Source organism: Podarcis erhardii (genome assembly GCF_964252035.2).
Source record: "Podarcis erhardii genome assembly, chromosome: 5".
NCBI lineage: Eukaryota > Metazoa > Chordata > Lepidosauria > Squamata > Lacertidae > Podarcis > Podarcis erhardii.
This window is the reverse complement of record NC_138509.1, coordinates 93,404,141-93,418,298: the sequence shown is the minus strand read 5'-3', so window position 1 is coordinate 93,418,298 and position 14,158 is coordinate 93,404,141. Positions and strand designations below refer to the sequence as shown.

Here is a 14,158-nt window from a genome sequence, read left to right as displayed (position 1 = left end):
TCAGGTCCTATCTTCCGGAGCAGGAGAAAACAAGCTTGCTCCATCCTCCATGTGACAGCCCTTGAGATATTTGAAGATGGCTATCATGTCTCCTCTCAGTCTCCTCTTTTCCAGGATAAACATACCCAGCTCCTTCAGCCATTCCTCATATGGCTTGGTTTCCAGACCCTTGATCATCTCGGTTGCCCTCCTTTGCTCACATTCCAGCTTGTCAACATCCTTTTAAAATTGTGGCACCCAGAACTGGACACAGTATTTCAGGTCTGGTATTCCTGGAGCTGTTCTGGGGGCTGATGGGAGCTGAAGTCCTAAATCCCCGGAAGGCACCAGCTTGGGTATGCTTGCTTTAGTGTGCCATTCTATACACATCCCCTCTACCCAGGGACAGTCAGAAGGGACCATGTGGAGGCCATTTGCCTGTGCAAGCCTCCCTTAATCCACCAGGATTTGCCTCGATTCTTTTAAGTTTTCTAACACCCTGCTATCTCCAAAGCCTCGGAGCAGATAACAACATGAAGAACAATACATTTGTAGTGCAGGCAGAGGAGGACTCCGATGTGGTTAAGTCGGCCTTTTGTTTGTGGAGTCCTCCTCCTTTTCTCCTGCCTCCCCCACCTCCGTCTTCTATCGGTATTGAGATATGAAGAAGGCAGTGAGCAGAAATGCAAATTGAATTACTGCCAAATCTGAAAGTGCAGGAGAGATGCTTATGCTTCTATTTAAGATGCAAGCCCAGGATAACACTCTTCAGGCTCAGGAATGTTCCAGAAGGCAAGAGCATTATTCGTGCCACAAAACTTCACAGAAGCAGGAGACCAAAGAAGGCCCTTGAGAGACCGCCTGATTCCTTGTGTAACTGGTAGGTTACTGGGGTCTGTGAGGAGCCAAACCTGCAGGAACTCAGAACAGTGGGATTGGTCCTTTTCTCGGAATAGCATTCAGGTGCCCACTGTCTGCACTTTCCAGCAACGACTGAAGCCATCTTTGTACCAATGGCCTTTCACAGCTGGATAAACAGGTTCCCAAACTTCTAACCACTCTGCCACGCTGGCTCTGATGTCTGCAAAAGTATGCTGAACCTTCCAGTTATTTTATTCAAACTGTAAAGGTAAAGGTAAAGGTAAAGGTAAAGGTAAAGGTAAAGGTAAAGGGACCCCCTTACCATTAGGTCCAGTTGTGATCGACTCTGGGGTTGCGGCGCTCATCTCACTTTATTGGCTGAGGGAGCTGGTGTACAGCTTCCGGGTCATGTGGCCAGCATGACTAAGCCGCTTCTGGCGAACCAGAGCAGCGTACGGAAACGCCGTTTACCTTCCTGCTGGAGCGGTACCTATTTATCTACTTGCACTTTGATGTGCTTTTGAACTGCTAGGTTGGCAGGAGCAGGGACTGAGCAACGGGAGCTCACCCCGTCGCAGGGATTCGAACCGCCAACCTTCTGATCGGCAAGTCTTAGGCTCTGTGGTTTAACCCACAACACCACCCATGTCCCTTATTCAAACAGTAATAATGTTTAAAAAATTGTCCAGTAGCACCTTAGAGACCAACTAAGTTTGTTTTGGGTATAAGCTTTTGTGTGCATAAGCTTATACCCAGAACAAACTTAGTTTTTCTCTAAGGTGCTACTGGACAATTTTTTAAATTTTATTTATTTATTTTGACTGCATCAGACCAACACGGCTACCTACCTGAATCTCTAATAATGTTTGTATAAGGTGTATGCATCTTAATAAGGTGTATGGAGTGTTAGGGGAGGTGCAATCCCCTCTGGTGGGGGACTCATTGTGAACCTTTTGCAGTAGCTTGTCCACCTTTGGTCCCCACCCTGCACTCAGCTCTCACCTGTGGCTCCTGGATGCTGCCAGCAATGGCTTTGACTGGCTGGCTAAACCGGGTGAGGGTAGCCGATGGGTCTCAAGTGCTCAGTGAATCAAGGACTTCCTCTGCACGTGAAGACAGGCTCTGGTGGACTGAATGGACGAGACCAATAGTGGGTCCAAAAGTCAAGAAGGCGGTTTCTGCACACACTGTAGAAGGAAGTGAGGGGTGGATGAGGTTTGCCCACCTGGGAAGGTGGCCCATCTAGGACAAGCAATAATCTGACCCTAAACCTCCACTGCCTTGTGGGATATCTTCAAGAGAAGAAAAGGCTAAGACACAAACGCTACACAAATCTGGAGTGAAGTCCCTAAGTTGGTTGGATGGCGTCTTGTACACCTCCTACTGGCAACTCCTGCAGCCAAGCTGGTGCCAAACGCATTTCTTCACATTCCTTTGGACCATAGCAGTGAGGCAAAGGGAAGTGTTTTGTCACCTGGGCAGCCCAGGACTCCAAAATACACTGCCCAGTCTTGCGCCCCAGGGGTGTCACTTTGGTACTGCTGATGAAGCAGTTTGACTTGGCCCCGGAGGCGCACACTCCATTGTCTCTCGAGACAGAAGGAAGCCAACCACAACAATGACATGCCCCACACAGCCATTGCTCTTTGCTGTTTGTACGTTACTGTTTTTGAAAACTCAATAAACACATCTTTAAAAGGGGGAAAGAACAGTCGGCGTGGCTGTTCTGAGAGCTTGATACTTATATAAAAGAAACACTTATTTGAAGAAACCAGAGGCCTTTCTCCTGGGCATGATCGGCCAATTGGTGCTAAAGAAGGACAGAACTTTCTTTATGTATGCAACAACAGCAGCAAGAATACTCATCGCGAAGTATTGGAAGACACAAGATCTACCCACCCGGGAAGAATGGCAGATGAAGGTGATGGAGTACATGGAACTGGCGGAAATGACTGGCAGAATCCGAGACCAGGGAGAAGAGTTGGTAGAAGAAGATTGGAAGAAATTTAAAGACTATTTACAGAAACACTGTAAAATTAAGGAATGTTAGAAGGATGCGGGAATGAAGTTATGTGGTTTTAGCAGTAATGTTATAGAATTAGGTAAAATTGGATTATGAATAGGTGGGAATGTAAAGTTACAATATATTAAGATAAATTACTAAGATAAAAGCAAAAATGGAAAGGATTTGCTGAAATTGCTAATTGAATTAGAATACAAAAAAGGGAGGTGTGAGGAGGTCTGGGAAACAAGTAAATGAAAGACAAGACATGGAAAGATTGAAATGTTTTTAATTGTTTTTATTTTTTGTATTTTGTATATATATATATATATATTTCATTTTTGTAACGTTTTTGAAACTTTAATAAATATTTTAAAAAAAAGAAAGAAAAAAGAAACACTTATTATTTGACTGGCCAAACGCTAAGCCTCTTTTCTCGCCCTCCCCAACGCCTCAAGGGCATCATCCTCAGCACAACTACGCAGGAGTAAGCCCTGTTCCAGATGGCATCAGGAGAAGGGCATGGAGACATGGCACCCCCCATTCTGAATCTCAATGGGAAGGATTGTGCTGGAAATGGCTGCACGTGAGTCCCATTCAGTTCTTTGGGGTTCACAGCTCAGTCCTAAGCAGGCCTCCCAGCAGGTTCTTCAAAACTTAATTGAGGTGGGGGAGAGAGAGCGATTCCGCTTTGCCTGTTCTCTGCAGACTGTCACGGGTTCTTCCAATATGACCTCAACATGGGAGGCAGCTTGAAAGGTTTCCGAATTAAAACTCAGCAGCTGTCTCTGCGTTTCCTGCTGCTACACTGAAGACCATGTGGTGGGCGACAGCTCAGATGGAAATTGTATTTAAAATCCACACGTGACTGTGATTCATGAATCTATCGGTGAATCCAAATGACCCCTCCTCACTGTTTTTAAATTAAATGCAAATGCCTTGAAATGTACTGAAGCACAGCTCACAGCTCTCGCTGCAGCCCAGAACTTCTTGCACCCTGTAGTTTTGTGGGATTGCTGCGGAAACATAGAAATTGGGGACTGAGGGAGAGGGGGAGAGGGTTGGCTCATAGGCCAGCATGTCTTCTTTCAGGGATTTGTTTTGTTTTTGAAAGCAAGTTTCTAGTCCTTATGTCAGGGGAGAAAAGCAGAGGTAGGATGTATCCAATGATAGGCATACTCAGGTTAGACCCATTAAAATGAATGGACATGGCTTAATTAATCTGTGCAGTATACTATGCAGTTTCAAGTGACTGGATGCATGAAAACTGACTCCTTTTTGGAAATAAAACATTGTCAGGCCCCATAAGTTTAATTAAAATTTACTTGCAGAATTTTCTTCACAAGAGAATTAAAATATCAAATGATACATCCAAACAGTTCCATAAGACACGCACCAGTCCAAGACATAGGCTTAGCATCTTACAAAATATGAAATAATCCAATCAGACCTATAAGCAAAGGTCACTCTCCTAACGGCATCCATTGTGCCTGAAGAAGTTTTCCTGGAGAGCTTCATTCATATCCTTACTCCATGGAGCCAGGGAACAAAAGACTCAAGGGCAACTCCCTTCAAAACAGTGATTTGCAATTCAATAGCCTCCCATGTGATCTAAGGTTAAACACTCACATGTTAGCTAGCAGAAAACAACAATAGTTAATTATCAACACAGTTAAAGCTCAAAGAGACCATTCTTGGCTTTAATATAGCCGCATGGAAAATCCCCATGTTGAAGCCTTTTCAGCAATACACAGGCATTCACCATTTCATTGTCAATTAAACCAATTATACTTAACGTGGCTAACTTAAGTACATTAATTTAACATTAATTTAATGGATCTATTCAATATAGAATGTAGTTGAATACAGCACATAGATACATTAATACAACTCATACAAAGGAGCCAAGCCATGTAGGTGAAGGGACAAAATACCCAAGGCTACCACCAACCAGAGAATCAACAACTGTAGACTGTTGTTTCATACACACTGTGGCTAACTCAAATTTTTCAGTGGTTTGTCTGAATGACCCCATTACAAACCATGGTTTATGATCCTGATTTAGTGAGAGAAACCAGAGTTAAAACTAGCAATTCTCAATTCAGACAAGATGACAAATGGTGATGAGTTGAAAATGAAAAAGGAAGCTTTCAATCTCATCCTCACCAGTTGAATTTCTGCCTGCCTGCTTGTTTTTAAATGTAAGAAGGTTGCGCAAGGAGCAGGGGGAAGCTGGTGGCATTCACCCCAGCTGCATGGAGAGAACACAGGCTGTTGAAAGCAGAAAGGGCCCATAATAAAAGGATGGGGAAAACCCTCTGAAACCTAAAACTGAAACAAAGTGCCAAAAATGGATTCACTGCCCTCCAACCTCCCCTCTCCCCCCCCCCCTTGCCAGCTGCCTCTACCTGAGATGTTTGTTTGTATCAGAAGAGAAGATACCTCTCTGGTTCTCAGAGATTTGAAAGTCAAATGAGTATTCGCCTGCATGCTGCAACTCAGAGATTTGACTTGGAAACTGTTTTCCTTTGGCATAATAAGACTCAAGAGGAAGACAGGAGAGGGAGAGAGGGAGAGGGGACTAGGCGGGGAAGGGGAGAACTCAGCAACCAACTGAATGGCAAAGGAGTTGTGTTGGAGATTTCTGACACAAAACTAAGAGGGGAAACAGGCACCCAGTCAAAACAATTAAAAAATATAAAAATTCCTCCAAAGGCAGGCAGCTGAAGGAAGCCATGGCTGGGGCAAGTCTCGGGCCGCGCCACCCTGGAAATAATCTGGCACCATCTCCCAAACAATCCTGGCAAGTCTTCATCAAAGCAGTACTCGGTCTTTTGGCAAGCAGAGCCCTTTCCAGGCCCTCTGGGGTGCAGTGTTCCCCTGGGATGCTCAGGCTCAGCTACCAAAAGAACCGAGAGATGATGAGCTTAGCCAAAGCTCGTTTGCACTTCCCCTCTGGGGAAAGCTGGGGTTTAGCGCCGAATTGGAGCAAACGGCAATTGCTAAAGAGTGGTTTTTCTGGGGGGAAGCAGTAGGGGAGAGGTGAAATCTCTCGGGCTCATGCCTCAAAAGCGTGGGACAAGTGGAAAACTTCTCAGACTCGTGTTTTCTCGGCATGGGAGAAGCAGAAGTAAGGATGGGCCCAAGAACACCATCTACACCACAGATCTTGGCACTGAGGAACAGAAGCATCTCCAAGGCGGGATGGGAGTTTTAATGGAGAGATATTGAAGTTGTTGCTGCTGGAAAGAAAAGGCCTCTGGTTCCTGCAGGAGCTTCTCCTTCCCTGGAACACAATGCTCCCTATCAAAATCCTAGAACCTGGGGCCATACAATCATAGAATTCTAAAATTGTAGAGTTGGAAGGGACCGCAAGGGTCATCTCCAACCTCCTGCAAATGCAGGAATCTCAGCTAAAGAATCTATGGCAAATTGGCATCCACTTTCTGTTTAAAAAAGGGATGCGGGTGGCGGTGTGGGTTAAACCACAGAGCATAGGACTTGCCGATCAGAAGGTCGGTGGTTTGAATCCCCGTGATGGGGTGAGCTCCTGTTGCTCGGTCCCTGCTCCTGCCAACTTAGCAGTTCGAAAGCACCTCAAAGTGCAAGTAGATAAATAGGTACCGCACCGGCGGGAAGGTAAATGGCGTTTCCGTGCGCTGCTCTGGTTCACCAGAAGCAGTTTAGTCATGCTGGCCACATGACCCAGAAGCTGTACACCAGCTCCCTTGGCCAATAAAGCGAGATGAGTGCCGCAACCCCAGAGTCGGCCACGACTGGACCTAATGGTCAGGGGTCCCTTTACTTCACCTTCTGTTTAAAAACCTCCAATGAAGGAGATTCCACCACCACCCAAGAGAGTCTGTTCCACTGTCAAACAGCTTATTGTCAGAAAGCTATTTCTGATACTTACCTAGATGGAATCTCCTTTCTTGGTTTGGATCCTCCCCTCTGGAGCAGCAGAAAACAAGCTTGTTCCATCTTTCATGTGACAGCCCTTTAGATATCTGAAGATGGCTATCATGTCCCCTCTCTGTCCCCTATTTTCCAGACGAAACATACCCAACTCCCTCAAACATTCTTCATCTTGGCCGCCCTCCTCAATCTTCCCAACATGAGATGCTATTTGTATCCAGGCCCTCTGTTAGAAGGGTGAATCTGTGATAACTCCCTTCAGGACTCCCAGTCATAGATTCCCTTTATATAATCATAGAATTGTAGAGTTGGAAGGGACCACGAGGGTCATTTAGCTTTCCTTCGTGGTCCTTTCCAACTCTACAACTCTACGATTCTATTATTATCCAGATAGAAGAAGAAGAAGAAGAGTTTGGATTTGATATCCTGCTTTGTCACTACCCCGAGGAGTCTCAAAGCGGCTAACATTCTCCTTTCCCTTCCTCCCCCACAACAAACATTCTGTGAGGTGAGTGGGGCTGAGAGACTTCAGAGAAGTGTGACTAGCCCAAGGTCACCCAGCAGCTGCATGTGGAGGAGCAGAGACGCGAACCCGGTTCCCCAGATTACGAGTCCACCACTCTTAACCACTACACCACACTGATAGGTAAAGGTAAAGGGACCCCTGATAGGTAAAGGTAAAGGGACCCCTGACCATTAGGTCCAGTCGTGGCCGACTCTGGGGTTGCGGCGCTCATCTCGATTTACTGGCCGAGGGAGCCGGCGTACAGCTTCTGGGTCATGTGGCCAGCATGACTAAGCCGCTTCTGGAGAACCAGAGCACTGCACGGAAACACCGTTTACCTTCCCGCCAGAACGGTACCTATTTATCTACTTGCACTTTTGATGTGCTTTCAAACTGCTAGGTTGGCAGGAGGATTATCCAGATATATACACATAAATATATAACCTACTATATTTTGCATATTTTGTATACTTGTCCACACAAAGTCTACGTCTATAAGCAATCCCTTCATAAGTTGCGAGTATAGTCATAAAGAGAAACAGATTAGAAACAAACAAACAAACAAACAAACTTTGGCTTGACTAAAAAAAAAAAAAGGTGTGCCCTGTACTTAATTGGAATGCATATTTTATTTATATATATATACGCACACATATTAAAAGTTAATTATGTTTTAATACAAAAGCTTCAGCTGACAACCACAGTCCTAGAAGAGGGATATCTTCTCTGTTCTTCTTAAGATTGCGATCTGCTGAAACAATGGACGTGTTCTTCAAAGCTGTTGTTTTATTCATACGCATTTTGATGCAGATTTAATTGATTAATTTAAGCTCGCGCAATTAATCAACTCAGATTTCTTTAATCAGCTGACTTTGGTGAATTCAGGCAGCTTAATCACCGGGGGGGTGCTTCTTTCATCCCATCAAAAGACAGAGCTCTTTGGAGATCATAGAATCATAGAGCTGGAAGGGAGCCTGAGGATCTAGTCCAGGGGTAGGAAACCTAAGGCCCGGGGGCCGGATCCGGCCCAATCGCCTTCTCAATCCGGCCCGCAGATGGTCCGGGAACCAGCATGTTTTTACATGAGTAGAGTGTGCCCTTTTATTTAAAATGCACCTCTGGGTTATTTGTGGAGCCTGCCTGGTGTTTTGACATGAGCAGAATGTGTGCTTTTATTTAAAATGCACCTCTGAGTTATTTGTGGGGCATAGGAATTTGTTCATTTGGGGATTGGACTAGATGACCCTCGGGGTCCCTACCAACTCTACAACTCCTCTATGATTTTAAGATCCTCTGGCCTTTGCCCCATGACTTTCGTTGTGAGTCTGTGGTGTGTAACTAGAGAGGGCTTCCTCATCTTGGCACCCTCTGGTTGTTTGGGGCAGACCCTCCAAATTTCCCTATTTTCTGGGGGAAAGTCTTGGATTTACAGACCCCGTCCCAGTTTCTGATTTGATCCTAGGATGTACCGCTTTCCCTTAGGACGTCCCTATTTTCATCAGAGAAATGTGGGTGGCTATGGAGTTATGCACCCCCCCCCAGCCAAGGAGATAACTATACAACCTTAGAAGACATCTGGAGGCAGCCCTGTATAGGGGAGTTTTAAAATGTTTAATGTTTTATTATGTTTTTATATACAGTGGTACCTCGGGTTAAGTACTTAATTCGTTCCGGAGGTCTGTTCTTAACCTGAAGCACCACTTCAGCTAATGGGGCCTCCTGCTGCTGCCGCGCTGCCTGAGCACGATTTCTGTTCTCATCCTGAAGCAAAGTTCTTAACCCAATGTACTATTTCTGGGTTAGTGCAGTTTGTAACCTGAAGCGTATGTAACCCGAGGTACCACTGTATGTTGCCCAGAGTGGCTTGGGCAACCGAGTCAGATAGGTGGGATATAAATAATAAAAATATTATTATGAAATAGGACGTCCCTATTTTCATTGGATAAATGTTGGAGGGCATCGTTTTGGGGGGAACTGCAGCTCCCATCTGCCCCAGCTGTAAAGATAAAGGTACCCCTGACAGGTCCAGTGGCGGGCGACTCTGGGGTTCCGTGCTCATCTCGCTCTAGTCCCCCCAAAAGAGCTGGAGGGCGCCAGGTTGGGCAAAGCTGGCGCCAGCTGCGCTAGAAACGCACACAAAGCGCCGGGTCCTCTTTGTTACTAGATCCTGCCCTCTCCCTCCCTACCCAAAAGACAACAGCAGCTACGGACCCTCTGGACTGGAATCAGGTGCCAGACTGAAGTGAAAGAGGGAGGCTCGGGGGAGCCCGGGGGAGCGGGCAGCAGGAAGGCACTCGTTGCCCCCGGGGCCAAGGGCGGGCAGGGAAGGAAGGAAGGAAGGAGAGGAAGGGGCCGACGACAGGAGCCTCTCCAGCCCCCCAGCTTGTTTGGGACCGAGCGAGGAGGAGGAAGGGGGTGAACTGGCTCTTTTGAGCCACGCGCAAAGCAGCGGCGCTTCCCAGGCTCGGCTTGGGTTTCAACAGGACCAGATGTGAACTCGGGGGCTGGAGGTGGGATCCTGCCCCGGGCCCAGACTCCCGCTCGCCACCGCGGAGAGAGGCTCCGGTGACGCCGGCGCTTTTCGCCCCGCGCGCAACCGGAGAGGAGAGGCAAGGCGCTTCTCCAAGCAGCGTGCAGGGCCTGGAGCGCAGGCGGGCGCCACTTGGGGATCTTCTCTTCTTCCCAAAGATTTCCAGGAGGGAGGCTTAAATATATATAAATATAAGCTGATGGCTGCTGGAAAGCTGGGCCTTTAGCAAGGCGGAACAGACTGGTTCTTCATCATGGAACAAAAGTGTTTTTTGGGGTGTTTTTTTTTAAGGTTTCTTTCAACAGTGGAGCAGTCTCCCTCGGAAGCTGGTCGACTCTCTTCCCTTGGAGGTTTTTAAGCAGGGGATGGCGATCTGCTCTGAACGCTTTAGTTGAAATTCCTGCACTGCAGGGGATCGGACTAGATGACCCTCAGGGTTCCCTTCCAACTTTACAGTTGTATGATTTCATGATTCTATGAGCAGAGTGCCATTTCTTCACAACCGTGCAGCCACTATTAGGATTGGGTTTTTTTTATTTATTTGGCACATTTGTACCTTGCTCTTCAGCCAAATAGTCTCTCAAAACAGCTTACTTGCAGCTAAAACAATACAGTCCCTATCCGTTGGTTTACAATCTATAAAAAAACAACAACCCTGAAACACACAAGGGAACCAACACACAAGGGAAAAGGAACTTGGAGGAAAGAGGAAAATTAAAATCAAACTCGGGCACCAGTTTCTAAAGATGGTTAGAGGAGAGGGTTTTGCAATCAGAGGGAATGGTCTGAAGACAGCCCAGCAGCACCTTTGCGTCTCTCTCTCTCATTGGACTTAAAAGAAGAAGACGAAGAAGAAGAAGGCGTAAGCTTATGTTCATCCTGGAGAAATCTCTCTCTCTCTCTCTCTCACACACACACACACACACACACACACTCAGAAGCTCAGTGTTTTTAAAGCATTCTGCTTCCAGGGAACAGTTTCTACAACAAGGTGCCTTCCCTGTGTCCCCGTTACATCTGCCACCCAAGCCCGGCAGCGTGTCATAGGGCTTTTCCACACTATTCATTTAAAACTCTTCCATGCCACTTTTAACTGTCAAGGTTCCGTGCAAAGCATCCCAGAAACTGTACCTTTCATTGCTGCATAACCTGGAGCCTCTGCCCATAAAAGAGGCAGCAAAACATAAAATAGACTTAACGCTGCTTTTGAGATCAGTCGTTCTCCCACTTCATTGTTTCCTTGGTCCAAAAGGGGTTCATTTCTCTTTACAGCTAGACTGGAGACAGGTGTGTGTTCATGTGGGTTTGTAAACCAAAGCTGCATTCTAATTGAAGCGCTCCAGTGCAGAGATTCCATCTAATTGCAAATGGGGCCTTTTGTCCCCTTCTCTGTTAACCTCACATCAAAGAGCGTTGAGATAAGTAAACCGGCTAGGATGCGATTGAGAGATTCCCCCTGTACCTTAGATTCACTGCTTTTAACCAGATGAGGCAGCAGTAGGTTCTCTCCTGCCTTTTCCTGCCTCCAGTCTTTCCATCCATCCCTCTCCCCAATCTGTGGTCATGAACAGGTGTGCTGTGAAGGAATAGACAAAAGGATGGGGGGGGCAGCAGGTGTGAGAAGCCACCATGCCTTGCCTCCCCAGGTACAGTAAAACCATCATATTCATCATAATTCCCCAGAGATGTCCCACAAGGCAGTGGAGGTCTAGGACCAGAGTTTTCTGAGTAAACCCTACACAAATCTGGAGTGGAGTCCCTAAGGTGGTTGGATGGTGCCTTGTACATCTCCACCTAGCGATTCCTGCAGCCAAGCTGGTGCCAAACATATTGCCCTGCCTTCCTTTGGATCACATCAGCAAGAATGAGAAGGTCTTGTTGTCTGGGCAGCCCAGGACTCCCCGCCCCATACACAATGCCCAGGCTTGCGCCCTGGGAAGGTCACTTTGCTTTGACTTTTCCCCTGGAGGCAAACTCCATTGTCTCTCGAGGCAGATGGATGCCAACAGCAGTATCACAATTTACCATCCTCATCATCACCAGAAGGTCTCAGTGTGGGTTGCAACAATTTAAAATCCAGGATTTAAAACAGTTAAAACAGATGACAGTCACAAGAATACGGTGGACCTTGAAAACACACTTTTTAGCTGTCAAAGGTCAGGTAAAGAGGTGCGTCTTCAGCATTTGTTGAAAGCTGTATGGTGAAGTTGCCAAGCACACCTCTGTGCGGATGGAGTTCTGCAACTTAGAAATTGTCCTCTCTTGGGCTACCACTACCCTGAACATGTTACGGAGGTGGAACTACCAAGACGGCCCCCTAAGCTGATCCTAAAACCTTGGAGGGTCTTCAGGGAAGGAGGTAATCTTTAGGATATTTGGGACCTAACTTATCTTTTTGGGCTTTAAACTCCAGTGTGAGCAAATTAAATTGAACTGGCAGCCAATCCAGATTTTTTAGAACAGGGGTTTATCTGAGTTCTCAAGGCAACCCTAGCCAATAATCTGGTTGCCTCATTTTGAACCTGTTGGTGTTTCCAAATCTTCTTCTTCTTCTTCTTCTTCATCATCATCATCATCATCATCATCATCATCATCATTTATTGTTTATACGCCACACATCTGGCTGGGTTTCCCCAGCTACTTTGGGCGGCTTCCAACAAAATATTAAAAATACAATAAAACATCAAACATTAAAAACTTCCCTAAGCAGGGCTGCCTTCAGATGTCTTCTACAAGTCAGTCAGTTGTTTATTTCCTTGACATCTGATGGGAGGGCATTCCACAGGGCAGGCGCCACTACCGAGAAGGTCTTCTGCCTGGTTCCCTGTAACTTTGCTTCTCACAGTGAGGGAACCACCTGATGGCCGTCAGCGCTGGACCTCAGTGAATGATGGGGGTGGAGACGCTCCTTCAGGTATACTGGGCTGATGCCGTTTAGGGCTTTCAAGGTCAGCACCAACACTTTGAATTGTGCTCGGAAATGTACTGGGAGCCAATGTAGGTCTTTCAGGACCAGTGTTACATGGTCTCGGCAGCCACTCCCAGTCACCAGTCTAGCTGCAACCCCATGTACAGTGCATTGCAGCAGTCTAATATGGAAGTTACCAGAGCATGGATTGCCATGGGCAAGTTAAAGCACAAGAGGAATCTTCAGGTTGCAGAAAAGGACAGCCACAATGACCAAGGGGTTGGAAGTTAGACTGTTGAGGGCTTTTTAGTTTGGAAAAAAAGAAGAGTTTGGGGAAGGGGGCGGGGGACATGCTAAGAGGTGTAGAAAATTATGGTGTTGAGAAATGGATAGGGAGACTCTTTTTTTCCTCCCTCTGATCATAATAGAACTCCCCACCACCACCACCACCACATGAAGCAGAATGTTGGAAGGATCAGGGCAGACGAAATAATAACTCACCAAAGCTTTTTGCTGGCTGTGGATTTTTTTAAACCACCTGTTGTTATGCTGATGAGTTTCTAAATTGGTTTATTGATATGATGTGTTTCAGGCTTTTCTGCATTGATTTTTAATTGTTACATAAGCTGCCTTGGACACCAGCCCGATGGAAACATGGGATACGAATAATTGAAATCGTTTATTTGGTTACTCATTTGTTTGCCTCTTTTTTTTTTTTTTTCCCAAACTCTATTCAGTCATCTATGAATGCAGTGATCAAAGCAGTAAATATATCAGCAGTCTTAAAGACGGTAAATGGAAACGGCACACTCCAGCAGCCCCCAAGGAGAGGAAAAACTAACTCTGAGGAACTTCTGAGTGATGGCCTTTGCCTATCGTAGGCGAAGGCTTTTCAAAAGCAAAAATGTCTTTACCTGACAGTGGCAATGCACAGAGGAGGAAGGAACACACAGATGTCAAAAGCACGGCACTGTCAGGGCACGGCTGAGGGACAAGGGTGTCCATTCTGTAAAAATAAAGGGGGATGGGAAAGGACAAAGAGCGTTTATGAGATCTCAGGGAGAGGTAAGGAAAGGGGAAAGGGGCTTCCTGAGACCCACAAGATCCAGATCATTTAGCCCATCAAAGGTCCAGAATGTGGCGGCCAGTGGGAGCAGCCTCTGGGACATGGATGAAGTCAGGGAGCAGGCAGCTGCCCCTCTTGAATCAAGTAAATAAAGAAAAATACTTAACTAAAAGTAGAAATTGTAGAAAGATTTTGACAGGTTTTTCTGAGCACTTGGGGTCAAAAGAAAGTAATTTAAAACAACTGTCGCAGAGACTTTTCATTCCAAATCTGCTAGACAGAGGATGTTGACAGGTGGGTTTCCTGTTCCCCCCCAGTAATATAAATCCTGGCTATGCCCATGGGGTGAAGTCAAACTGTTGGAAGGTTACAGCGCTTGCTGTGGCGGGAAT

At 46.3% G+C, this 14,158-nt stretch overlaps 1 long non-coding RNA gene across 1 annotated transcript; it reads right to left on the bottom strand.

Moving 5' to 3' along the window:
• Positions 1-4,151: 4,151 nt before the first annotated feature.
• LOC309342404 lies at positions 4,152-13,260 on the bottom strand. Its single transcript, XR_014156779.1, has 3 exons — positions 13,202-13,260; positions 11,266-11,368; positions 4,152-4,466 (listed from the first exon to the last, which is right to left on the bottom strand). It is a non-coding gene; the product is annotated as an uncharacterized lncRNA (long non-coding RNA).
• Between the last annotated feature and the right edge of the window lie 898 nt (positions 13,261-14,158).